We start from the raw sequence: 27,733 nt of genomic DNA, 5'->3' as shown, positions 1-27,733 counted from the left end.
CTCTAGCAATGGAGAACGTCCACTGGAACATAAAAATTGCAGCACTGAATCAGAATCCTGCTTTCAGCAGGGGCCAGTACCAGCTCTCTCAGAGGATGGGGCAAGACTCCTCACAGCCATGGAGGCAGCTATAGAATAACCTGCCCAGAGGGGAAATTTCTTTCTAATCCTAATTCCTACATGGTTGAAGCTCATAAAGCAAGATGGCTTGTGAGTTGGGAAAGGGGTAGGATTTTTTTTTAAATTAAACTTTCCCTTTACAAAGAAACCCTGCAAGTTGTTTTAAAAAACAAAAGAGAACAGCCGTTCACAAAAGGTTGCAAACACCAAGTCAAAACACACCTCTGACTACTTTAACCAGGTAATTAATCAAATTAAACAGATTGAAGCAAGGTTTAAACTAGTTTAAATGGGTCTACATTAGGTGTTTGCACAAGTGTAACTAGACTGATTTAAAATCAATTTAGTTACACTGGTGCAACTTTTCTAATATAGACAAGCCCCATGGATGATCTGGTTTTGTTAATCCAATTAGCAGGGAACCCAAGGTTTCTGCTCTGCAGTTAATCAGCTGTTTGGATCTACTGGGCAGAAGAGGAAACAAATAGGGCCAACTCTCTGTGACATCAATACCACCATTTTTTAACCCACTGAATAGCATTTAGGTAGCAGGTTAAAACCCTAGCTGGCTGGAAAATTTACATAAAATACTAAAACAAAAATTTCTTCATTTTTCCCTCTCCACCATGTTCTGACAGGATAGAAGTAAACTTGCCTGCCTGTTTAGCTCTGAAGCAGCCTGTAGGAAGGTGGGGAAAAAACTGCAGCTGCCTCTTCTTCTCTAGTGCAGATTCTCTGAATGAGGCCTGGTCCACACCCCTGAGAGATGGAGATATACCAGCCTAATCCCCAGTGTAGACGCGCTAGGTCAAGGGAAGAATTACCCTAGCTACTGCCTCTCGGGGAGGTCAATTACCTTCACCGACAGGAGAACCCCTCCTGTAGGTGTAGGTAGTGTCTACACTGAAGCTACAGAGGGATAGCTGCAACGGTACAGCTATGCCACTGTATGTAGACTAGGGATCAGCAACCTTTGGCACGCGGCTCGCCAGGGTAACCCCTTGGCAGGCCAGGCCAGTTTGTTTACCTGTAGCGTCCGCAGGTTTGGCTGATCGCGGCTCCCACTGGCCACGGTTCGCTGCTCCAGGCCAACGGGGGCTGCGAGAAGGGTGGCCAGCACATCCCTCGGCCCACGCCGCTTCCCGCAGCCCCCACTGGCCTTGGACGGCGAACCGCGGCCAGTGGGAGCCACGATCGTCCGACCTGCGGACATGGCAGGTAAACAAACTGGCCCAGCCAGCCAGGGTGCTTACCTTGGCGAGTCACGTGCCAAAGGTTGCCGATCCCTGATGTAGACAAACCCTGAGCTTATGCAGGCTCTTTCCAAAGGTTTGATTGACTGACTGACTAAAAGTACTGCTGATTTACACCAGCCATGATGAACACATGGCCCATAGCCTCCCGTTTAACTGGGCAGCTCTCAAAGATTTCAGTAAATAGCTGAGTCAATGTCACTACCACATTCACTGATCCTCAATTCCAAAATGGCAAGACACAAGACTATTAAAACATCATACACTAAAACAGAACATGAAAATCAAGGAATCCATGGCTCCTGGGACTAAAACAACAGGTGACCAGAACATTACCTAACCCACTGGCTGTTGGCCCTCGGAAACCTGAGATCCACACTCTATACAGACTTCTTTTTATCAGGTTTCATTAGCATGCACCCATGAGCACTGTCACTGCATGGGTGCTAGAAGGCACATCAGCATAGTAGTAAATTCCGTACATTTTCAGCATATGCTTTAATGAAAAGCTATTACAAAATCATAGAAAAATAGGGTTGAAAAGGACCTCGAGAGATCCTAGACCATCCCTGACAGGTGTTTGTCTAACCTGTTCTTAAAAACCTCCCATGATAGGGATTCCACAACCTCCCTTGGAAGCCTATTCCAGAGCTTAACTATTGTTATAGTTGGAAATATTTTCCTAATATCTAACCTTGCAGCAGATTAAGCCCACTATTTCTTATCCTACTTTCAGTGGAAATGGAAAACAACTAATCACTGTCCTTTTTATAACGGTCCTTAACATACTTGAGGACTGTTATCATTCTCCTCTCAGTCTTCTTTTCTCAAGACTAAATATGCCCAGGTTCTCTAACCCTTCCTCATAGGTCAGGTTTTCTGAACCTTTTTCATGTTTGTTGCTCTAATCTGGAGTCCCTCCAATTTGATGCACGTCCTTCTTAAAAGTGTAGCACCGAGAACTGCACACACTACTCCCGCTGAGCCCTCGCAAGTGCTGAGTACAGCAGGACAACCACCTCAGGTGTCTTACAGATGACACTGCTGTTAATACATTCCACGATGACATTAGTCTTTTTTGCAACCAAATCACGTTGTTGACTCTCATTTAGGCTTGGAAGGATTAGATTTTTATTGGTAAACACTGAAACATTTCACTGTACACAAACTGACAAAAAAGTATTTCTATTGATAATAAGTAAAATTTACATATAGGCAAAGTAAGAAAAATACCGCTTGAGAACTTACTTAAGTCTGATTTAAGACTAAAATTTTGACATATGATGTTAACAATTTGAGTTTTAGTGGTTTATAAAGTTTTACCTTTTTGATTCTCAATATCTACTGTAATTAAATAATTATTTTCTGACCCCTCCATAATCTCCCACAACTGCAAAAATACCATAAAAATGTTTTAAAATAAACACCAATATTATCTATCAAAGTGATAAAAAATTAAAAATAGAATTCTGTCAAGCCTATTCATATTCAATTTGTGTTCCACTATAACCCCCAGCTCCTTTTCAGCAGTACATACCAACCAGCCAGTCATTCTCCATTTTGAGTTGTGCAATTGATTTTTCCTTCCTAACTGAAGTACTTTGCACTTGTCTTTATTAAACTTCATCTTGTAGATTTGAGACCAATTCTCTTATTTGTCAAGGTAATTTTGAATTCTAATTCTGTCCTCCAAAATGCTAGAAACTCATCCCACCTCGGTGTCATCTGCAAATTTTATAAACATACTCTCCACTCTGTTATCCAAGTCATTAAAGAAAATATTGAATAGTACCGGATCCAGGACTAATGTTGGCTTTAGTCAGATGTTTTCAGCTTTAACCCCAAATGGGAAACCCTACTTACTGTTCTTGGCAGCCTATGGAGATTCTCCCATGGCCACTAACGATACTTTAGAGAAAACATGAGCCTCTACTTATTTAAAGAGAACATAAAAATGTACAAGAGAAGTTGAGTAGCATTGGCAAACCATAACAACCTGGTAAAAGGAAGCGCTTTTACCTTGAAAAGGAGTTTTAAAACATGGCTGCACCCAGGGCTAGATTAACACATAGGCACATGCCTTGGGTCTCAGCTTCTGGAGTCACATGACATGAGAATCACAGCTTTCATTTTTTAAAAACAAAATGTTTCTAGCCCTTATGATCGTGGAGATAGCCTTGAAACTGTGATCTGAACCCTGGTGTACACGATGGAATTACTTCGGTATAACGTTATCGCTCGGGTGTGAATAATCCACACCCTGAGCGACATAGTTACACCGGCCTAAGTGCTGGAGTAGACAGCGCTATGTCTGTCGGAGGGCTTCTCCTGCCAATACAGCTACCGCCTCTCGTGGAGGTGGAGTTATTAAGCCGACGGGAGAGCTCTCTCCCATCGGCTTAGAGTGTCTTCACCAGAAGCACTACAGTGGCACAGCTTCACCGCTGCAGGTTTATAGCGCAGACCTGCTGTAAGTTTGGAGACTGCCTGAAACAATGGCTCTGAGAGGTGTGAACTGCCGCTCTCATCAAAATGAGCTTTTAACTCTGATACCTGGCTGCAATGGGGGGTGGGTTGGACGGACGCACGTAAGATATCACCTCAGCAGGGGACTCAATGGATGGAAGTTCCTTGTTGTCATCACCTCATCACAGTTCTGCTGGGGTGGTGGTGGTTGGGGCCTCCACAAGTCGTCTTCTGGGATGGGGACTGAGTTCTCCCTTCTCCAGAGCAGACCCTAGGCCAGGAGTTCTCAAACAGGGGGTCGTGAGGTTATTATGTGGAGGGTCGTGAGCTGTCAGCCTCCATCCCCAAATCCCGCTTCACCTCCAGCATTTATAATAGTATTAAATATAAAGAGGTATTCTTAATTTATAAAGGAGAGTCAGCCTCTGAGGCTTGCTGTGTGAAAGGGGTCACCAGTACACAAGTTTGAGAACCACTGCCCTAGCCCATCTGAAGATCAGAGAATGGTGGTCTAGGGAGCACGCTGCCCAAAAAAGGAGTCATGGTTGGCCCTTGCCACTGCTAACCCAAGGAGGGGCCGTGCCACAGGCAGCCCCATTTGGGACGTGCCCAGGTCCTTGGATTTCCTTAATATGGCCCTGGCCACATCCACCAATTTCAGTTATCGAGTCAGATCCAAGAACTCTAAATTCTTCACACCACTGCTCTGGATGATTTATAGTAACTCAGGCCTCTGGAAAATTCAATCGAATTAGCTGAAGGTGTGAATTTAAAGTGGACTAGTTAAACTTCATTACCTTTCTGTGGACACTCTCATTCAGAGCTTGTCTATACAGGCTACTCAGGCCTGGTCTACCCTTAAGAATTTATACCAGCATAGCTATATTGGTCAGGGATGGGAAAACAAACAAACAAACACCCAACCACCCCACGTCTCCTAGTGATACAGCTATGTCAACCCCCCCACCCCTCCAAAAACAACCCAACCCCGCAGTGTAAACCCTGCTACATGGACAGAAAAGGGCTTCTGCTGATGTAGCTAATGTCGTTCGGGGAGGTGGTATTCCTACAATGGCAGAAAAATTCCTGCTGGGGTATTAAAGTGGTCTTAATTCAGTTCCGAATGTTACTTCTGAATAAGAATATCCACGTGGGGATTTAATGTGGTTTAACTAATCCACTTAAATTTGCACCTTTAGTTAATTGGAATTAATTTTCCTGAGAGTCCCCATGGTTCCAGTTTCCCCATCTGTAAAACGGGGGCAAATCTAAACCTTTGTGCTTTGAGATCTACAGATGAAAACTGCTGAATAAGTGCCAAGGCCATTATGTATTCCAAGAATTCCAATGAAGCCAATGGGACTACTCACAGTGTGTCACCTGTAGTCTTCGCACTCTACTATTATTTTAAGGCAAACACACTACAGTAATAAATTTGATTTGATTACTATTATTGTGTATAATCAGTCTGTTCCTGAATGTACCCAATTTATGCAGGGATGTCACACAATGCATTGTGAGGTCACAAACTGAGATGTAGAATCTGTGGATAAATTAAGCAAACTGGAGGCCAGAAGGATTAAAGAGGAATCTGCTTCTGTTTACACAGGCATCTTGGCAAACAGTAGGGCTGGGTGAGCAATTCCCAATGAATAATTTGTTCAACACATTTTGTTTCTTTTACTGTTCACAGATGGTCCTCAAACAACTCACAATTTTCTTGAATTTATTTGTTCAAAATCATTCACCAAGTCAAGCCTACTGATGATGCTTGTTCTCAGTTTGATATTCATAATTTGAGCTGTTTTGGTTGGAAGCAGATTACAATATCACATTTCTTTTCCCTGCCTGGATGAGTTTAACTCACAGAATGAGGTTTCCTGTGTGTATATTCATTATGCTGACTTTAAAATTCTCTTCCTGCAAATACTGTCTAATATTCACTTATAATTAACATGAACATTCCTGCTGTCAAATTAATTTGCTAAAACATTTGTAGAAAACGCATACAAAAGTAAATTCAGTTACAAATTCAGATCAGCAAGGCTAATATAGGAAATACAGAAACACAGAACAGTTATATCAGTCACACAAGTAGTCAGAAAAACATACTTGGCTGGCCCTCAACTCCACTCATCCCCTTTAACTATGATGCACTGAAACAAAACATTACTCACAGCTTGCCTTAGGCAAGAATTCTGCAAGGCTGAATTAATTAAACATTCCATTTTGCACAGTTTGATTTAAAAGCGAAGCTGCAGGTTACAAGTGCTCCTACTTCCTGATAATTGGAATGAGAATGCAAGGGTCCTGTCACAAACAACATTAACTCCTTTCCTAATTTACAATGGTGGTCTTATTAGCTGGAGATTATCGCTCTGATGATGATCATGGTGCTTGAGAAAAGATTTTACTATGTGTTTTACAATGTGTGCTTTAAAGGTGGAACCATCAGCCCTGAAGAAACATGGTTCCATGCCACAGGCAATGCCTCACAAAATGTTCACACTGCAAATTAGTCTCAATTCTTGCACCTCTGAAATGAGCGCCGCATGGCACGACATGGCATGGCATAGGGTTTTTATTACATTTAACATGGGCACAATTGGGTTGATTTAATTTTCCACAATTTTTCCAAGGCCCATATTTTTCCTCTGACCATTTATTGTGCATGAATCATAATACTTGATGGTGGTACACATGAACTACCTGCATGAAATGAAACCAGAAGCATATGGTTCATATTCTGCTACATCTACAAAGGGCACAGGATATACATCACAAATGTAAAATATGTATAAATGAGAGACAAATCAGACCCTATAACTTCTTACTTCAGATACAGGGTGACGTATCGGGAAGGCAGTGTAGTCTAGTGGCTAGGACAAGGGACTGGAAGTTAGGAGACCCAGGTTGGAATTCTGACCTCGCTGAAGCCAATGACAAAACTAATACCAACTTCAATAGTGCCAGGATTTCATTGCATGAGTTCATCATGACCGAGGTCTGCACGGCCTTAGACAAGTGACTTTGCCTCTCTCTCACATGCTATAAATTTTGTCCATCTTTTCTATTTAGACTATAAAAACTCTTCAGGACGGGGACTGTCTCCCCTAAGTTATGTCTACACAGCAACTGGGATAGTGCTGCCCAGCGCAGGCAGGCAGATGTGTGCTAGCTCCGCTCGAGCTAGTGTTTTTAAAACAGTAGCATGGTGTGACAGCATGGGAGTAGCTGTCCGAATACGGTTCTGCCTGACCTCCTGGGTACATACTCCAGCAGAAAGCCCAAGCCACCCGCCACTTGTGCTGCCAAGGCCACACCGCTATCTTCTGTATGTTCGCTCAAACAGAGCTAGCGTGTCTGTCTACATGCATTGGCAAGTGCCCTCCCAGCTACTGTGTAGACATAACCATATACAGCGCCTAGCACAATGGGCCCCAATACTGCAACACTAATACACAAATACAAAACAACAAATTAAAGACTCTAAGACCTAATCCAAAGCTCACTGAAGTCACAACTGACTTGAATGGGTTTCTGATCAGGCCCATATATTGTACAGTTTAGCCTGAACTTTGTCCTTTGTTTTCCTGAGGCTACTTCTGAGCTATCTGCAGAGGTGCTTTGATTAATCAGTCTGGGGTTCATTCTCATGACTGGGCTAATGTTAATAGCAGTCATGTGGCTAAACAAATCCTATCCATTCACCTTGTAACTTTCTCCATCTTCCAAAATGGCAAATTCAACCATGGAAGGAAGGCGCCTTATTTTGCGGTGTCATTTCACATTCTGCCACACTTCTCCTGTAATCAAGTCCTCTGAAAAAGCCTGTTTATAAGCTAATTTGGGAGACATTAACATGACAGTTGAAAGCTGGCTGGGAGGCAGAGAAGCAAAACATCACACTACTAAGGAAGAGGCAGGCTTGGGAACAAAAATCAGGATTCCTACTCACAGGGCCCCTGCAGCAGATTTCCCATAAAGATGTCTGGGTGCCGTATAGTATCTTGGGATTGATGGGAGCGCCTCACTCTTATGTTCTCCCTTTGTGGTTGGAGCCATAAAGTGGAATAGCCTGCCTTGCACGCCCAGGTTTATAAAAATGAATCAGTGCATATGTGTTTCACTGACCAAGGTAAAAGTAGTCTGGGAAGATATATGGCCAATGGTGGATCAAGCAGACAGCTGAAGACTTTTATCTGCCTTCTCCTGAACACAGCAAGTTCCTGAGAGACTGATTCAAAGAATTAAATGAAAAGATTCACACTGTAGTTATAAGATTAAATCCTGAAAAAGAATGAGCGTGAGGTTGACACAGGCCTTAAATAAAACCCTGCAAATGAAGCTTCAAATCAGCAGAGCCTTCTGAATTAATCACAAGCGCGAGTTGATTCCCAAGCTAATGAAGCAGGCCCTGAAAGCCAGAGTAATGTCCAAACTATATCTTGCAGCAAGTTTAAACTCATTGGAAAAGAGAGGAAAACCCTGCTTCAGCAGTGTCTGGGCCTTCTACTAGAAACAATTAGATCTGTCATTGACTGTAGCAGGAGACCTTGTGAAGTATTCTAAACTATGCTTTCTTCTGTGATAATTTAAGGGTTCTCCCCAAACATGTGCAATGGCACATACAAACCAAGGGACAATTAACTGCTCTAAGAACGCCTCCAAGATTATTAACTACCACGTGGTTTAGCTGACATGATGTCCCCTTTTTGACCCTGCTGTTTAAGTCTCTTTTCACTTTCCCTGGAGATGTAGCAACATTAATGTTAAACCAATAGAGCACAAGAGCCGCAGGCATGTACATTTAGAGCCCAAGTGCCACCCCCTGCTGACAGATAGGCTAAGCAGATATTCTGCTGCCTGTGTGAATTTTCATGGGGCCAGGGTGTAATCGGAGATTCAAGGTATGCAGCAGCACGACTCTTGATAAATCCACATGCAAAAGCATGAACAGATTGGAGGTATGTGCCACGCATCTGTGGTTAAATCTACCTGAAAGTATTTCTGCTCCACAGCTTGACTCCCATAGTAATTTACAGGTGCACAATGCTATAAGGAAAGAATAGGAAAAGCAGGGAAGGGCAATCTGCCCTTTGCCTAATGTAATACTTGTGGATTGAAAGCTCAAACTGACTGCTTTAAGGTTCAAGTCTTTCTTTGACACAAATGGTGAGAAAAACAAATCCAGTTTAAAAGACCATCTTGAAAACTGGAACAGAGAGCAGGCAGAGTGAAAAAGAAAATAGCGTGTGGAAAAAAAGGCACGTTTTATTACTACTACTTTGGTGCTTGCAAAAAGCACTGCTTATGGCCCAGTTCTACCACCTTGCTCATGTTACCTTACTCCGCAAGTTATTGGAAGAGATACATGTCCAGGACCTAATCACTGGAGCTTCAAAAATGGAGGCCTGGTTAATGCTGGGTATACCAAAATGTACACTTCCAAAGAGAGCAACCCATTTACACACAAGAACCTGGTAATAATTTTCCATAACATCTTGGAAACCCTACAAAAATATGATGTTGTTTAGATTACAAATAATATTTATTTGACTGCAAATATTACCCATGACTCCGTGTAGTTTGTGTCTAAAAACCACCACCATGAATGCCTAAGAGCCTTTTCAGCACTGCCAACATTTGTACTTGCTTCTTTTTACTGCTGCAGGAAAATATCTACACTATTAAAGGATTAGAAAGGAGGAAAAAATGCACTGACATTCTAATGCTATGTATTCTTAGGAATTTATTTGAAATGCCTTAAATTATTGCTTGTCTCTCACTTGCTAAACCAGCCAGTGATTTACAGACTTTATTTGTGTGCACGTGCAGACTATTTTTAGATCTCCCAGCAAAAACTAAATTCAAAACGGAGTTAAATTCAGAAATATATGCTCAGAACCCCAGACTCTTAGCTGTATGTGGAGGGAGTATTCAGCACATACAGTTTTACAATTTTCTAAACTTCTTTTCATGCTCCCTGAAAATCCACTGCTCTTCCTCATTTGCTAGAGACCTCCTCTAAACCATCATCGATCGACACCAAAAGCCTCTTTTAACCGCTGACACTCTTGGTATCTATGGGCTAGTCTACACTTACCAGCCGGGTCGACGCGGTGAGTTCGACTTCTCGGAGTTCGAACTATCGCGTCTAATCTGGACACGATAGTTCGAACTCCGGAAGCGCCGGGGTCGACTCCGGTACTCCACCACTGCAAAAGGCGGTGGCGGAGTCGACCTTGGAGCCGCGGACTTCAATTCCGCGGCGTCTGGACGGGTGAGTAGTTCGAACTAGGGTACTTCGAATTCAGCTACGCTATTCACGTAGCTGAACTTGCGTACCCTAGTTCGACCCCCGCTCTTAGTGTAGACCTGCCCTATGTTTAAATAACTGCCCTTTTCAGCAGGAGGTGAAAAGGGGAATTCAGGGCACATTTCACAACTTCATGTCGAGTTCAGCTGTGCAGTTCTAACCCTGGGTCTGCCACTGACTCACTGTCTGGCTCTGGGGAAGTCCTATGCTCCTGTCTGCTTCCTCGCATGGAGCAGAGCAGATATGGGCCTGAGTGCTGGTGAGGTGGAAGGAAATTACTCCATGGCATGCTCCTGTGTTGCTGCTGGGTGCAGGCACTGCAGAATTGGGCTGAGGCTAGATGACTGGTATCCTGCTGGACTGTCCTCTCAAAGTTAATAGTGAGGAAACCAAAGGGCAGAGGGACTGGTTTTGGAAGCCTTATGTGCACACAATCCTCTGAAGTCAATGGGACTTTCCTGCAAGTGTAGCTGTGGGCTGCTGCAGGCCATGCCGGGTCCAGGTCTGGGCACCCGAACTGAGATCAGGGTGCTCTCAATGATCCCCTGCTGGGCCCAGACGGCATGGAGGGGGATGCAGAGGGGACAAGAGCCAGAACTGAGTGCGGGGGGCAGAGAGTGGTGGAGGGAGGAGGTGAGACTGGCACAAGGAGCTGGTGGAGCGGATTGGAGGCTGGCAATGGTGTGTGTGTGTGTGGGGGGGGGATGGGGTCTGAGAAGTGAGATGTGGAGAGACTGGGACTGGGTGCTGGGCAGGTAAATGGGGCAGAGGAGAGCCAAAAGCTGGGGGCGCAGTGGGGAGAGACTGAGATCAGATGAAGAGCTCAGGGGGCTGGAGCTGACAGGGCAAAGACACTGGGACTGAGAACCAGTGGGGTGGAGACAGATCTGAGGAGGAGCCAGGACGTGGGGGGAGAACTGAGACTGGCTGCGCAATGAGCCTGAGACGAGGAGACCTGGGGGCGCTGGGGAGAGGTGTCATTGAAACTGGATGACGAGTCTGGAGATTGCGATTGGGACTGGGAGCTAGCGGGGAAGGGGAATGTGGGTGGGAGGGAACGACTGGAGGCCAGGGCGGCAGGAGACAGACAGATTGGATGAGGAGTCAAGAATGGGAACTGGGCCAGACTGGGCAAGAAAACTGGGACTGAGACAGGGAATCCTGAAATGCGAGACTAGGACTTCCTGGGCGAAGAGACTGGGATAAAAAGCCTGAGGTGAGGAGACTGGAAGTGGCTGGGTGAGCAAAATGAGACGGGAGTAAGCAGCCAGAGGTGGGGAAAAGAGAGGACGGAGACAGGGAGAGGGCAGAAGGGCTCACACGTGGAGGGAATGGATTGAAGAGTCTGTGCCACTGGAGAACACTCTCCTGCAGGGCCTGACATGGAACGCCACATTCTTGAGTCTCACCATTCCTCTGCTCTTAGCAAAACTCTCTGAAATCTACTGGCGAAGTGGGTATCCCACATCCTCTAGTGCTGAGCCACATGGCAGAATTCTACTTCTATCAGTTACTCCATTAGCTCAGGGGGCCCATCTAAAGGATCCAACCTGCTGATGACCCATGTGAGTGTCAATATCGTGCCTCATGATGAAAATTATTTTTCAGGTTGCTTTTTTAAAAGCCTTGGGGGCAAATACACAAATGAACTACATTAAAACCATGATTAAGGTTGCAAAATCAAACACTCAAACGTTAAGTGCCAGAATTAAGGTTTCCTAGGCAACCTTAATTCAGTCCCTTTCTGAAGGCACATGATGATAGTCTTTAATTATATGAACACATCCTATTTTTTCCACAGTATCCCTGCATCATTCACTGCACAGGATGGCACTGCTGTGAGGAAGAATCAGGGTTGTGCAGCAAAGGAGGCTGTTATCTGTGGAACCACTGCCTCGTTTGTCAGAGGAGTTGAGAGGGAGTACGGCAGGTGACTGCTGGAAGAGAAAGGGTGGACTCATGGTTAAGACAGTTGAGTTCTGCCCTGGAGAACTGGATTCTATCCCACAGAATTCCGACGTGATACCAGTCAAGTCACTTAAACCAAACTTTTCACAGGCTGTCACTAATGGTGTGTTCCTCATTTGCTGAGCGCCCAGCCTGAGATCCTTGGCATCTATCTGACACGCAGAAGTGCTGAGCATTCACAGCTGAATCTGAAGTCAATGGGAGCTGTGTTTTAAACATATCAAGTGCTATCCAGTGCTAGAGTGCACTGAAATGTCAAGGCCTAGCCATCTCAGATTGGGCACCCAAAATCAGTGGGTATTGTTGACCATAATCTCTTTGTGCCTTGGTTCCCCATTTGTAAAACAGGGATAATAATATCCCCTTCACCTCATGGGGCAGGGCTGAGCTGCAATAATTTATGAATGCTGAATGCTGACCTAGCTATTGGGATGTTTATTGTACAGTGTAGGATGTTTACTGTAGGAATGTGTTGGTTTAGGTCAACAACAAGCTGTTGGTGAAACAAACAGAAGCATAACAACTTGAGACAGTCACTCCTTTGCCAACACTTGGCGAGAAAGTCTCCTGCATTGTCCCTGGGGATGTTCTACCTCTGTGCAATGCTGAGCTCACTGGACTAGTCTGTCAAGGGAGTCAAGGGTCCAAACTTGTGAACACAGGTGAACAAGGACCATGATTAGATTTAAACAGACAAGCAGGGGAGAGCCAGTAAAGTGAATCAGACAGGCACCCAGAACTAGGGTGCAGGGTGACTGGGAAAGTGAGGCCTGACTAGGATCTTTATCAAAGATAGGCAAAATATTAATTGATAGACTTTTGGTTGTTTTAAAACCCTTTTTCTTCTACTATGCTTTTTTCCTGCTGTTAAGGTTAAACAGTACCTTGCGTTTTAGAAGGCTGTCTGAAAATTGTATTCACCATGTGTCACAGAATCCCAAAGGGAAGAACTGCAGATGCCAAACCCAGGAAGATCTGCTTGGAAAACCATGGTCGATCCCATGTACCTGGTCTAAGAGTGAAAAAATCATGTGCTTTCACCCCAGGAGAGGGATAAGGCACAAGGCCTAACACCGAAGGGAGTGCACTCAGAGAGACCAAATTGGGAACAGAGGTGCAGCTAGCCCTGGAGCCATGGATATAGCAGTGTTGTGAAAATAAATTCATTAGTATTTGTGATGAACTCCATGGACATGCCCGTGACAAAATCATTAACTCTGGCCTGGCCTACTCTGTTGGTGGCGGGGGGGACGGGACTGATCTATGTTACGCAACCTCAGCTACGTGGTGTCTTCACCGCAGTGAGTCGACTACTGCCGCTCCCCCGTCGACTCCGCCTGCACCTCTCACGGAGGTGGAGTAGAGGAGTCGACAGGAGAGCACTTGGGGGTCGATTTATCATGTCTACACTAGATGCGATAAATTGACCCCCACTGGATCGGTCCTTGCCCGCCAATCCGGTGGGTAGTGTAGACATACCCTCTGTCGACAGAGGACGGTTTGAGTAATATGCATTAAATAAGGCCTGGGGTAACACATTGAACAATCGAGAGGAAAAAATATATTGAATAACTGCTCAATAAGTGAGCACCATCCATTCTGTGCACTGAATTTGGCAGGGGTCAAGTGGAAAAAACAGCATGTGATCATGTTATTAAAGACTGTATGGTAATATAAAAAGGGGGTGCGGGAGAATCTTAATGGGGGGGGGTGTATTCATGTTCAAGACTTTTACTCATATTAAGAATTTGGGCCAGATCATCTACCTGGAAACTGTGCGCAGAGCCTTCTGCCCTTTTTGGGTGGGGCTGAGCCATCCATGTGGCATTGTTTCTCTGTAGGCGGAAGGCAGGCAGGCTTCGGTTAAAGATGGGACCGGGAGGGAGGCTAATGTCTCTCCCGCAAAGCCTGCAGAAACGAGTCAACCTGTGTGCTAGGAGCACCCCCTTCTGGGTTCCAACAGAACTGTGCCATCAGGAAGCCAGAGGGAGGCCAGAAGCCAGAGGGATGGGTGCATAGAGGGTCACTATGCAGAATCCCTCCCCGGCCCAGTTGATAACCTGTCACTCTCATCTCTGGGTATCTGTTTTTTCTGGGAACAGAACTGTATTTTCCTCACCCACCCCCAACCCTGCTCGTTCCATGAAGGTGAACAGGCAAACCGCAGAGCGCCTGATGGAACTAACTGGACATAACTCCATGAAGAAATGGTGATGTCTGTTCCTGGCACTGACACACTCCTTCCAGTGGAAAATCCCACAGGAGGATGAGGAAATATGGCCTTTTGATTGCACGCATTGCTTGACTTCCTATGTTCTGAAGCTGATTTGGGTGGTTGGGGTGGAGGGTAGGTTATCAACTTCAGCTATAGACATATTATGATAGATCATCCTGGATCCCAGCTTCCTGCCAACACAGACCAAAGAGGGAGATAGTCCACCTTCAGTCTATTTCAAGGACAGCTTTTCCTTCATTTGTTGCATTAAATGTCCTACCAGGTCACCTCAAACTCTGAGACACTCGTCCTTCAAAACAGCACTTTTCACTGGCTCCATGTCTGCAAAGAGCTTGAGATTTCGATCTAGACTGTGGCTGATATACAGATGGAGGACATGCTCTGAGGGGATTTATCGCTCCTGTAAATCCTCTGGGAAGCTCTTTGAATTGCATATAAAGCACAGTGAGTAATTTCATGGCAGGCAGCTTCTAGAGATTTGTGGGGAGGGGTGCAAAGATGTCCTTTTGATAGTGTTTCCAAGGAACAGATATCGGATGTTTCCCACACCCAATTTGTAACACTTCTTATACATTGTTACAGCACACAGACTAGTTTGCAGCGGATACGTCAGATCTCCTACAATAAATATTTATCAGAGCATCTAATGTCCACAGTTTATTAATATTTGTTCCTAGAATATTAAAAATTGAAGTTCTGGGAAACCACCCTTCCAACTTCACATGGTCTGCCACAGGTTTTAGGGTTTAGAATGCAATGCAGAGCAGGCGAATCTTGCATATAGCAGCACCCCATTATGTCAGCACACTGCTCTGGTCTCCCTCCTTTTTTATTTATTTATTTACTGCAGCAAGAAAGGGGAAAATGGAACTGGACAAGAGGCATAGAGTGAAAGCGAAACATGGGTGCTGTTAAATGATGTCTGAGAGGAAACTGTTACTGCTATTTCTGTAACCCTGAACATGAATTTAAAGAGCAAAAAAGGCAGCCAAGTGTTTCCAATGAGATACCATATCCCACATCTCTGTTATGGTCCTGGGCAGTCACTTAAAGACACGGCTACTGTCCCCCAAATAATCCCAATCTTCTAATGATAGGAAGTCATTGGAACCACTCGTGGTAAGCATTATGCCTGGAGTTCACAGTAAACATCCTGAAACTTCCCAAACAGTAAAACTAAGGAAGACTTGCCTTAGTTCTGCTCATATTTCCCAGGTACAATATAGCAGCAAAATAATAGAGAAAGAACTGGAGGGAGGAAAACAAAAAAACAAAAAAAACATCCAGCCCCTCTTTATCCATTATAAAGAAGCAACAGAGGGCAAAGGCCCAATGGAAAAAAATCCCTTTGCTGCTAACCTCTGAAGTGAGAAGCTAAAAGTACCCAGGAGGTAGGTACCATCGAGGCAGTGGCATACACGGGCAATACCGAAGAGGTGGCAATAGGGAGATGTCCAGTTATGAGAGAGAATGAAAATAACACTTGGCCCTTCTGAAGCACTTTCCATCAAAGCACTGTACAAACTTTCAGCTCATTAATTAGCTCTCATATGTGGGCAAGAAAGAAGCATGATGCTAATATTGTGGACAGGGCAGGCAAAAGGAGGATCTGAAGCGTACCTGGAAGTATTGGTGACTCACTTATTAGAGTAACATCAATGGCCATATCCATTAACATTAATGACACCCAGGGAACCACAATACTAAACAGGGACTGTGTGTGAATAATGTATAGTGCGGACATCAGTACACTTCAGATCCAATTCAAGGGGGCAGAGTCAAGTGCTTCAAAGAAATATATGGTGACAGCATGTGATCCACAGCCCTGAGTTCTGTGGGACCATGACTCATTGCACAAGATATTAAATTAATCCATTGTCACCGCACAGCATCGATCCAGCACGCCTATAACTGTACTTCATGGCTCTTGGTCTCTTCATTTCTTTATTATGTTCAGCTTACAAAGATTTTTTTTAAGTGCACCCAAGGAATTCCGGAGCACAAAATCCCATGAGTTCCAATGGAACACCAGTGTTCCTAAGTCCTTTGGGAAAATCCCACTTTTAATTACCCCTCCCCCTTTTTTAAAACCTATTTAAGGTGAATTTAGTGCTGGTGGAAAGACACTGTGCTGACAGCTTTGGAAAATGAAATCCTCTGTTCACCAGCAGAATGGGCACAGAAGTGATGCAAGGTGTCTCAGCCCTCCCTCAGAGGGACAACTTCTGCTGACCTGATGGTTGCTATGTGCATGCATTTCATCATCGATCTCTCTCTGCTGAGAATGCCAACAAGGGCAACATACTCCATTGCCACTCACCTCCCTTCAGCCGTAGTTTTGTATAAAACCATGTTAAAGACAGAACTCCAGATATTCATTCATAAAAACAAGAAATTAAAATGTGCGCTAGTGAGTCATTCGCAGTAACTGCCGAATGGATAGCTAGAGCACGCTGGCTCTATCCCTGGCACACTACGGTCCCTCAGCTCCCTTAGAGTGCTTTTATTTTATCTACTGTTTCTCCTGAGAGGCTGTTGCAATGTAGTCATGACAATGACAACACAGCGGTTCTTAGCTATCACTATAACGGTGCACACACCATGGCCATTTAGGCTGCTGCAAAACTACAGCATTTAAACCACATTTCTTCTCTTTCCTGTCCGAGCAAGCTCTCCTCTGTGGTGCATGAACAAGATGGTTTTGGTACCATGTATTTTTATACGCACTATAAAAGGAACCGTCTTTTAGATTCAGAGCTTATGCAGGTGAGGAGATTTCTAAGCTAACCCATTTTGCAAATAAATAGTGTCAATACTGCCATGTTAAAAGAATCCAATCCTGTTGATCTTACTCTAGCATACTGTTCCACTGACTTCAATGGGAAAACTTGCATGAAGAAGGATTTTCAGGATCAGGCTCTTGCTTTTCCAGACTTCAGAAAGAAATAAAAATCAACATAATCTATTTCAACTATATCTAGCTTCTGTAACCAAACCTAAGGTGTTAGTACATAGCTACTGCTATCACGTACAGTGTTAGACTTTGGGTTAGGACACTGAGAAGCTAATTGTCCATAATGGCTCTACCTGAGCTCAGCTGGGACTGGTTCAGAGTCTCTGTGACACATGCAGAACCTGGCTTTACACTAGCCATCTCCAAATCTGCATGCAATTGGGAGGAAAAGGGATGCAGAGAGGGACAAGGCAAGAGAAAGGACAAACATGGTTAATTTAAAAAAGCTAATGGAACAAACTCTAGGAGACTAACAATTTCATTTGCAGAAAGAGTATTAACAGAACACGTCAAAAGTCTGGGTTCTGATCTTCAGTCAAACCGGAGCTGGCTGCTTTGAGGATGTTAGGAGATTCCAAAGATTGCTGACACTTTTGAGGAGGAGAAGAGGATTGGAATGTCACTAGAGGAGGTTTCAGGAGAGGAGGGGAGTCTGGATATAATGTCAACACAAAACAAACAAGTCACCAAACAAGATGAACTATTAAACCAAGAGTTCTGAAAGAAACCAAAATGTTAAGGTTAAGTCCTTTAAACAATGACTGCTAATGTTCCGTTAGCTAATGACTAACCAAATGAAAGAAGTTAGCTATGACATTTAAAAAGGAGGGCAGATGGGGTGCTAATTAATTAACACAAACAACAAGTCTAAAAAAAAAAATTAAAAAATTATAAAAAACAATTGTAAGAATAAACATTGAAACATACATAAAAAACATAATAGTCAACATGGTTTCTTCAAGGTTTCTCGAAGGAAATTTAATCTTAATACAGAGGGAAGACAACAACATAAACATGTGGGATTGGGGGGAGAGTTTTCAGTAGTCTTCTTAGATTTAGATTTCAAAAGTCTTTAACCAAAACCTCAAAAAAAAAGGTAAAAGGTCAAGGATTGGATGGGGAAAAGGGAGGAGGACAGGATGAAGGGGAAGGAAGGGTAAGGAACAAAGGGGAGGAAAGGAATTAATGGGGAAGAATGAGGGGGTAAACTAGGGGTCAGTCCTGGTCTCCTAGTTATTCAATCCATTCATAAATTATCTGGATGAGGGGAAAAAAAGAGTGAGGTGGCAAAGTGAGGTGGCAAGAGACTACACACTACACTAAAGAAGAAAGAAAAAGAAAAGAAAAAGAAAAGAAAAGAAAAAAAAACAAAAAAAGCAAATGGCAAAACAAATGGGCAAAAAAAAATAAAAATGTAAAATGTAAATAATAAAAAAAAAAAAAAAAAAAAAAAATAAATACAACTATACATACAATGGGGCTAATTTAAGTCTAGAGCAGGAAGGAAATCTAAAGAGATAGTAGATAGAGATAGTTCTCTGAAGATCCAGAGTGTGTCAAAAAGCAAAAAAAAAAAAAAGGAATAAGGAAAAGGAATAAGGGGATAGAGAGAATATATATATAATATATATATATAATATTATAATCCACCACATCCACATCCATGTGAATACTGGTCTCCTCTGTGGTCAAAAAGAAAAAAAAAAGAAAAGAAAAAAAAAAAAAAAAAGAAAAGAAAAAAAAAAGGGGTTTAGAGAGGGAGAGGAATGAGAGAGGAAAGAGGAAAGATTAAGGCTTAGACTTGGAAAGGAGGAGAAAGGAGGAGATATGGGGAGATATATAAAAATAGTGATGAGTTGAAAAGAAAAAGGGAAAAATTAATTTACTTATTTACTAAATACCATAATAGGGGGTCACCAAATGAAATTAATAGGCAGCAGGCAAAAACAAAAAAAAAATAGTTCTTCTTTTCGCGCGCTGACAGTCAGTCAACTGAACTCCCTACCTGAGGAGAGGTTGAGGCAAGGCTAGGACTATAACAATAAAGGGGACTGGATAATAAATGGGTGTGGCTAAGTCCATAAATGGCTATTAGCCAGGATGGTAATGTATGTGTCCTAGCCCTCTCCAGAGGGGGGAGATGGATGATGGGAGAGAGAGAGAGAGATGATCATTGCCTGTTAGGTCTTCTCCTCAGGGGCCTGGCATTGGGGCACTCCTGTGTAGACAGATACTGGGCTAGATGGACCTTTGGTCTTACCCGGTACGGCCTTTCTTATGTTCTTATGTTATCTGATGTGCTCTGAGGCATAGATTCTGTAGGTCACATCATACATTCTACACACTTATGAGGGCAAAACTAGACGTAGGCACATTACCCACAAGCCTATCCTTTGATAAGAACTGGGCTAGCTACAACCACATGGAAAAACAATTGTTGTCAGCAGGTTCCTAACACTGGTGTATAAGGATTCTTCTCTCCTCATCCCAGAGAAAACTGCTGCAGATAGCTCAGTAGAGAGTTTACAGCATGGTTTTGATAATGGCAGTGCTAGAACCTTGCTAGCACCGGTGGTGTTTAACCGTGGCTGTAGCTTGCACAATCCCGGTGTCAGGTGTAGTCAGGACCCTAAAGATATACAGCCTCATTTTCAGAGGTGCTCAACTCCCACTGAAGTCAACGGGAGCCAGGGGTGCTCAGCAAAACTTAAAATTAGGCTCATGCTCTATAAACCTTTCCTCCTAGATGAGCATGCATCTCCTTCTAACTCTAAAGAAAGCTACATGAGCAGAAAAACAAAGAAGAGAGATACCTACCCCCTAACACTGGCAAAGTCTGCGGGGAGGAGGGAAACTTCTATTAAAAAATAAAACACACACAAAGTCTTCCTAAATTACTAGAAACAGGAGATGTGCAACTGGGGCCCTTTGATGTAGGGAAATATTACAAACAAGAACCACCGGTGTAGAGCACAGATGAACACTTAAGCCATGTCAATGAAGTCGCACATGGTATGTACTGGTGCTCCATGCACTGTGGCAGCCAAATTTCTAATCTATTTGCTTCAATCGTATTACTCAGAAAGGGACATGGCTGCCAAAAGAAATTAATTTCACAAGAAAAACAAACAAAACCACTAATAAGCTTTATACCTTTGAGCAGAAATATTATACTTGATTGAGTGTTTGAACTCTTCCCTCTAACGAAATGGTTTTAAAGCAGAGTGAGTGAGTGTTGACCTTTCAGACTGCATTAAGTAACCAGAGATGTAGCCATTCTTTTTTTCATGTTACAAAGGAGAAAAAAAAAAACACGACATCTGAGGTTAAATGCTGCTGAACCCTAGAACGAATGGCATTTCTGGAGGGATCAAGGTTTACTTCTTTCCCACAAAGTTTTTCTGTACAAGAAGAAATGAAGAAGATTCTTCCTCTCTCTGTTTTTTCCACACATCCAAAAAACTTAAAACCAAACCCCCTCTTGGCTCTCACTAGTACTCACTACCCTCACTGCAAAATTTGTTTGCATTGTATGTCAATAATATGGCCTCGTGTCAATCAACTTTACCCTCTTCTTGGAGTCTCTGCCCCGATATCAATACCCGGGGCTCTTTGCTTTGTCACTGAAAGTTGGGATGACAAAGAAAACAGATCCTTTATGATTACTGACACTTCTGGCAGTATTTAAAGAAGGAAAGCCTCCGCCTATTGCATGGCCCTATCAGAGACACAACCATGTACTACTCTGTTGCTCTCCTTTGCGGCCTCACGAGTGGCCAGTATCCTTCTGCCAAGTCTGTGAGCCCCCACTGCCTCACTGGAGGCATTCAGCAAAGCAGCTCCTCATAACGGACAGAACGAGTGCTGTCAAACGACAACCTTCCTTCCAGCTAGAGATGTCTCTGCAATGGTCCCCAAATCCCTGCTGATCCACATAGGAAGATACCGGGAATAGGAACCACATTCCCATTCCCCACCATGCAGTGCAAAGCGCCATCTTTAGACCAATTTGCTGGGGAAGGCTGGGGCAGGAGAGGGGGACTTTTTAAATAACCAATATGTTTAAAAGTTTATTTTTTGAACCATGGAAACCCAAGAATAAAAAGAGCATCTTACGGTGGGGGATGTACAAGGGAGGCTCAACACATATCAGGCTTCCACCTTTAAGATCTTAAATCTCTGACAAGGGGGTATAATTTTACTGATATTGGACTGATTATTATTTGTGTTGCATCAGCGTCTAGAGGCCCCAACCAAAATCAGGCTGTTCTAGGCACCAAAAGAATGCTACTCTCAGGTCCTCTCAGAGTCATTCTGGGTACTAATAAAATTATCTACCCACTTTTAAGGAAATCAGCTTAATTATTTTTCTCCTGAAGATTGTTTTAAAATATATAATGTGCTGTGCGAGCTATATTTAGTTCTCTTCCGTCTCCCAACTTTTTAGCCCGTCTTTCTTCCAGCTGTCACCCTCATTTTGTTTGCACGGGGGTTATGAAGGTGTTTTCTTCGTCTTTGATCATGGTTTTAATGCCATTCAGTGGCCCTAGCATTTTTGGCAGAAGAGGGTTAGAACTATCACTGTCTTTGTTTCCCAGCTGCATTTGTTTTAGGTTTAAAGATCTTAAAGGAACATAAGAACATAAGAATGGCCATACTGGGTCAGACCAAAGGTCCATCGAGCCCAGTGTCCTGTCTGCCGACAGTGGCCAATGCCAGGTGTCCCAGATGGAGTGAATCTAACAGGTAGTGATCAAGTGATCTCTCTCCTGCCATCCATCTCCACCCTTTGACAAACAGAGGCTAGGGAAACCATTCCTTACCCATCCTGGCTAATAGCCATTAATGGACTTCACCTCCATGAATCTATCTAGTTCTCTGTTAAAGTCCTAAGCCTTCACAACCTCCTCAGGTAAGGAGTTCCACAGGTTGACTGTGCGCTGTGACGAAGAACTTCCTTTTATTTGTTTTAAACCTGCTGCCCATTAATTTCATTTGGTGGTCCCCAGTTCTTATATTATGGGAACAAGCAAATAACTTTTCCTTATTCACTTTCTCCACACCTCTCATGATTTTATATTCCTCTATCATAGTCTCCACATTGCAACACAGTCTGGCTTTGGCTTCCTTGAACATCCCTCAAAGCATCGCAGCTACTGACTGGCATGTATGCCAAAAGGAAGAGAGAAAGAGAAAAAAAGAGGAATAAATGAAAACGTACAAGGGGGGAAGTAGCTCCAAGACGCTGGACGGGCTCCGTGGGCAGGGGATACTGGGAAGGTGCAATTAAAAAAAAAAGAAAGAAAGAAAGAAATGGTTAAAACATGCACCCATTCAAAATGGGTCAATTTCAATTCAAGCGTGGCTAGACTGCATGCAGTGCCATTTCCTCGCAAACTCACATATGGATGTACATTAATATGGACCTAATCAATCCTGCAAGGTGCTGGAAACCTTCCGAGAGGTGCTGAGTGCCCTAAAGTCAACAGGAGTTCAAGGGACTCAGCACCTAACATGGGGCCTGATTCAGAAAAGCTCTTGAGCCTATGTTTTAACTTTTATCCCATCCCTGCTGAGCAACACACTTGAACACATGATTTAGTCCCACTATTTCAGTGGGATGTAAGCATGTGTTTAAGGTCACACATGTGCTCATGGGCTTTGTTGAATCAGAGCCAAGTATGGGAGCTGTATCATCTCTATAAAGATGGGCAATTCCAACCAGGACAGAAATCATCTCCGGAGTTTGCAGTATGACATTTACAATAATAATATACTTCTCTACCTGACTGGGTCCCCTTTTACATTTTATTTTGCTTCATTTCTAATGGCGCTAAAGCAAAAAGCTGCTTTAACTTACTTCTCAGTCTGTGCATTATGGCCTGCAAAGATGTGAAGGAAAATGCAGGGCTTTGACAACAGGGTTACGCTATTAACTGACTGCAGAATAGTAAGAGGAGCGTATTTGATGTGTCAGCCCCAAGGGCTGGTTTGTTTTTATAATTAATTAAAAAAACCAAATGCCAATAAGAATCCAGAAGTAATTTTGCACCAGATTAGATCACTTTAAATCTGGGTCTTAAAACAAGTTGACTATGTCCTGTTAAAGTCTGACTGACAGGTGGTGCCCATAACAATGGAGACATGCACATGGAAGATGCTTTGGGGAAAAAAAATCAATTCATTTAACAACAAGATGCACATGTAGAAGAGGGTCCCCCCCCAGTCCTGCAAGGTGTTGACCACCTGCAGCACCTATTAAATTCAAGGGGATCTGAGACTACAGAACATCTTGTTGAACTGGTCTCTAAGTTTGTCAATATTACGAGAACATTTTCAGGCTACTACACAGAGAACTACATGCATCAGCCCCAGGCACATCAGTGCATCTGGGTCCTTTCTAGCAGCACACTGAAAGTTTAGCCTCAAGCTGGCTCACTGAAATTCCAATTCAATTTAGTTTTAACAGGCAAGTTATACATTAAAAACTCAATAATTAAATTATTTTTAAATCATGGTTGAGGATTAACAAAAATGGTACTACATTTAATTATACATCTTTTAACAATCAATTTGTATTTTGTCTAGAGTAACTGCCAGCTAGAATCTATTTCCAATGTGCAGTAACCAATGTTAACTGGTCTGCTTAAATACAGGATCTGCATTACTGAACCTGTGCTGTTTGCTCCCTTCACCTGCATATTACAACACATCTTAAACAAAACAATTTGTCCTTGTCTCCAGAGTTTACAACAGTTTTATTTTAATGCAGGTTCAACTTCTTCAGCATTTGTTTTGTTAGCAACCATCTCTTAGACAAGTGGTGCAACTCAGTTTTACATCTTTGCATTTAAAATGACCAATTCATTTCCAATACTCAACTCATGCCGCAGACCTGGATTTTAAACACCTCTGAAGTTCAGTGGGTTATTTGAATCTGGAGTTTTGATTCATCTTCATCATTATGTTAAAAATGTTACAGCTTGTAACACATGTATTAAAATATTAGCTAATCCTCATTAAGACTTAAAATTCTATATCTATTATATTATAAATAATTACAATACATATTATATATATGGTGTTACGCCTTAATGAGGCTTTGCTAGTATATATGTACATATAGCTAGTAGATAAGTAAATATACCCGTTAAATCTAAACAAAATGAATTCCTTGGTCATAAACAAGGCTGCTATTTGGGTTAGTGGTGGCACAGCCCCACTGGAATTTTAACAAGTTCAGGGCTTTGAAAGAGTAATGCGTGAGAGAGAGAGAGATGTTCTGCACCAACCCACCCCTTCTCCACTACACTGAGAACTTCATGCTGTCAACATGCCATAAACTGTATTTATGTTGTTTTCATATTGGCACTAATCTCTCCCAATTTAAGAGGTGACAATGTTCAAACCCTTCCAACAAACTGTCAAGCCAAAGTACTTCTGAGACAAGATTTGGTAAGCAAGGCTTTATGCAGGATGAGACACACAGTAACAAGTTATATGTTAACAAGCAAGACGTACAACGAGTTTATGCATGAGGATAAGCATGATACCCTTTTTTAAATGACATTTAACTATCATAGCTGACATCCAAAGGTTAGTGACCAAAGATGACACATAAAAAGAGATGATGCCTAAAATCATTCTAATGAAAAACTGACAAACTGAGATGATATGAACAAATGCACATCCTGTTCCCAGACAACACCTACCAGAAATGAACAGCACTGGATGAGAGGAGTAAATAACACTTGAAAGGCACTTCCAAACATTCCACTTAGAGGAAAAACACTGATAGTTTTTCCTCAGTGAAGCAGCGGGCTGAAAAGGCTCACATCTCACCAGGAAGAATAATATCATCTGGAATTTGTGTCTCACCTGTCATCTCTAAGTGTCCCAAAACTCTTTAAAAACCATACAGACAGGAACTACTTCCATCTACAGTGCCACTCAAGTTCAGTCACTTCTGGGGTGGGACGTACTAGTTATCAAACAGTACACACCAACACTACATAATCATTTGGGAAAGGAAGTGAAGATTAGAATTCCACTGCCAAATGAAATGGAACTGAAGAAGGTAGATTAGTGTTACTCAAACAAATGGGAATTTGGCCAGCGCTAAAACTCTTTCTATGTACTATGGAGTTTTTAATAAACAGAGACATGTCATCGGTTGTGGGTCTCAACTGAAAGAGGAAGGTGCCTTGCATGGAGCTAGGCAAAATATTTTGGCAAATAGTTTAGTCGCTGAAAAATGAAGTTTCACTCGACCCAAAATTATTCGTGAATTTGTGTCGAGTTCAATTCCACTTGAAATATTTTCTGATTTTTGGCTAGCCGAAATTTTCAAAAAAATCCATTATTAGTTTGCCCCTAAATGAATGGTTTTGATTTTTCAGAATTGCCAGTGAACCAAAAAATCCATTATTTGCCCAGCTCTACTTCTGTGGTATTGGGCTCACTAGAAATAATCTGGGGCATTGGTCAATGTAAATTCAAAAGGGAAAATCTACTCAAAGAATAACTCTCACCGATTCCTGAAGCTCCTAGCTTTTCTACGTACTACCCCATGGAGCTACTGATTGAGTCTTCTCTAGCTAAGCTTGTGAGGTCTCACTGGATCATGACTCGAGACACTATGTTTGCGGAATAAATACTGAAATACACTTGAAATTAAAGCTTGGTATTTATAAGCCTGATGTTGGTGACAGAGATCATGGTTATAAAAAGCCAACTCATTCCACGCAATATAGGAATCCACTTTAACTACCATAAATTGGACTGTTTATTTTGAATTAAGAAGATATAGGTCTACATATACATCTACACACAACTACAAATTCTGTATTAAAGCAGAATTGAAATGGATTTAAAGTGTTACACTGGGCTTTCATTTCACAAATGATGCCATCAGTATGTTCAGAAATTAATAGTTTTAATTACAAGCTTTATTGTCAAATATATCTTAAAGCAAACTCATGGCAAGAAGCATTTTTTCTTTTGTTAGTCCTTTGAATATCAGAATAACTGGATAAAATGGATACAATTTTCACTTAAATCCAGGTTTCCTGTTATTCTTTAGAAAGTTATTCAGCTTACATCTCTGGTGTTAGCAAACACCTCTATAATTAAAGAAATATTATTCCTAAATGCAGCCTGTACCTAGTCCCACCTCTCCTCTTTAGCCTACTACATCTCATTTTCATTTGAATCTCACTCATTAATTGTACTTCATTTAAGCCCAACCTAGTATTTTATGGGTCTATTAAAGTGTTACTCCCATCACTTCTGCAAATCAAGCTCTCAGTCATCATGAATAAATAAATAGATAGCAGGGCAGGAAATTCTTTGCTCTGCATCTGCTTTTCATTAGATTACTTAATTCAGCAAAATCTATGAGCAATTAAACAATACAATCAGTTCTATGTTTGTAAATTCCTTCATGGCAAACAACTCAATGCTGTAGATACAAAACATCCTGAATGCTTCACACACAACATTCTGATTAAGGAAACAAAGGTCACATTTTGCTAAATATGCCTTATTGAGTCCAAATCTAAAACCTTAGGTTGATTCTGGTTGGAATACTGTAAAGTAAGGACATGGCCCCAACCAATTCCTGTTGGAAAAGCATCTCACTGTTCCCTGGTAACACTAAAATATACATAATTAAAAAGATATCTGATATGAATTTTCATGTGTTTAGAAGTTGCTCTGGAAGCCTGAGGCCCGCATCATATTCACAGAAACACACACACAAATATAGATTTCCCCACACTGTCCCACCAACACAACTTTAACCATGTTGTGGAGGGACCGCTTCTAAAACTGCATGTACAGTTCAGTCTCCATGCCTTGTCTTTTCCGCTGAGATTGCCAGTAAGGTGCTGAGCAGGTGCTCATTTGGGGACCACTTTAGCAACGCACCTAAGCACATTCTTTACTTTAAGCCCATTCTTAAATCAATCCCTTTTCAACAAGGCAGTTAAGCATGTGCAGAAGTGCCTGACTGAACTGGGACTCGGATGCATTTCTTTGTGATGCTGGATAAAAGGCTATTAGAGTACATTTTCAAAAGCACGTAAGTGATTTAGGATCCTACGTCCAATTTTCAGAACGGACTTGGCTACTTAGGAGCCTAAGGCCCAGATTTTTAAAGGTATTTAGGGGTTGCTGCGCTCAGTATTGCAACACCTAACTGATTTAGAGGCCTAAACCTCATTTTCAAAAAGGGACTTAGACACATAGGAGCCAAAATACCAACGATTGTCAATGGGATTTTGGCTCCTAGGTGCCTTTTGAAAATGAGGCTTAGCCTCCTAAATCAGTTAGGTGTCACAATGCTGAGCACAGCAATGCCTCAATATCTTTAAAAATCTGGGCCCACGTCTCACTGAAAGTCAATGGCACTTAGGCTCTTTTGAAAATGTTACCCATAGGCACTAGTTTGGCCTGTCCTATCTAAGCAGCTCTTCTATATTAGGTCATTTCTGAGAAGAAACTAAAAAACTGTCCATGGTTAAAAATATTTTTTGATTTTCCAGATATGCAGGCTGCTGTGTTGCCTACTATAAATG

At 42.5% G+C, this 27,733-nt stretch overlaps 1 protein-coding gene across 2 annotated transcripts in view; it reads right to left on the bottom strand.

The window, feature by feature from the left end:
* Window positions 1-27,733, bottom strand: part of ARHGAP32 (Rho GTPase activating protein 32) — a 190,079-nt gene that overhangs the window by 64,206 nt on the left and 98,140 nt on the right. The window lies entirely within an intron of this gene.

The sequence above is a fragment of the Mauremys reevesii genome, linkage group 12 (genome assembly GCF_016161935.1).
Source record: "Mauremys reevesii isolate NIE-2019 linkage group 12, ASM1616193v1, whole genome shotgun sequence".
Taxonomy (NCBI): domain Eukaryota; kingdom Metazoa; phylum Chordata; order Testudines; family Geoemydidae; genus Mauremys; species Mauremys reevesii.
The sequence above is the reverse complement of the archived record's forward strand: the minus strand, read 5'-3'. Positions and strand labels throughout refer to the sequence as shown.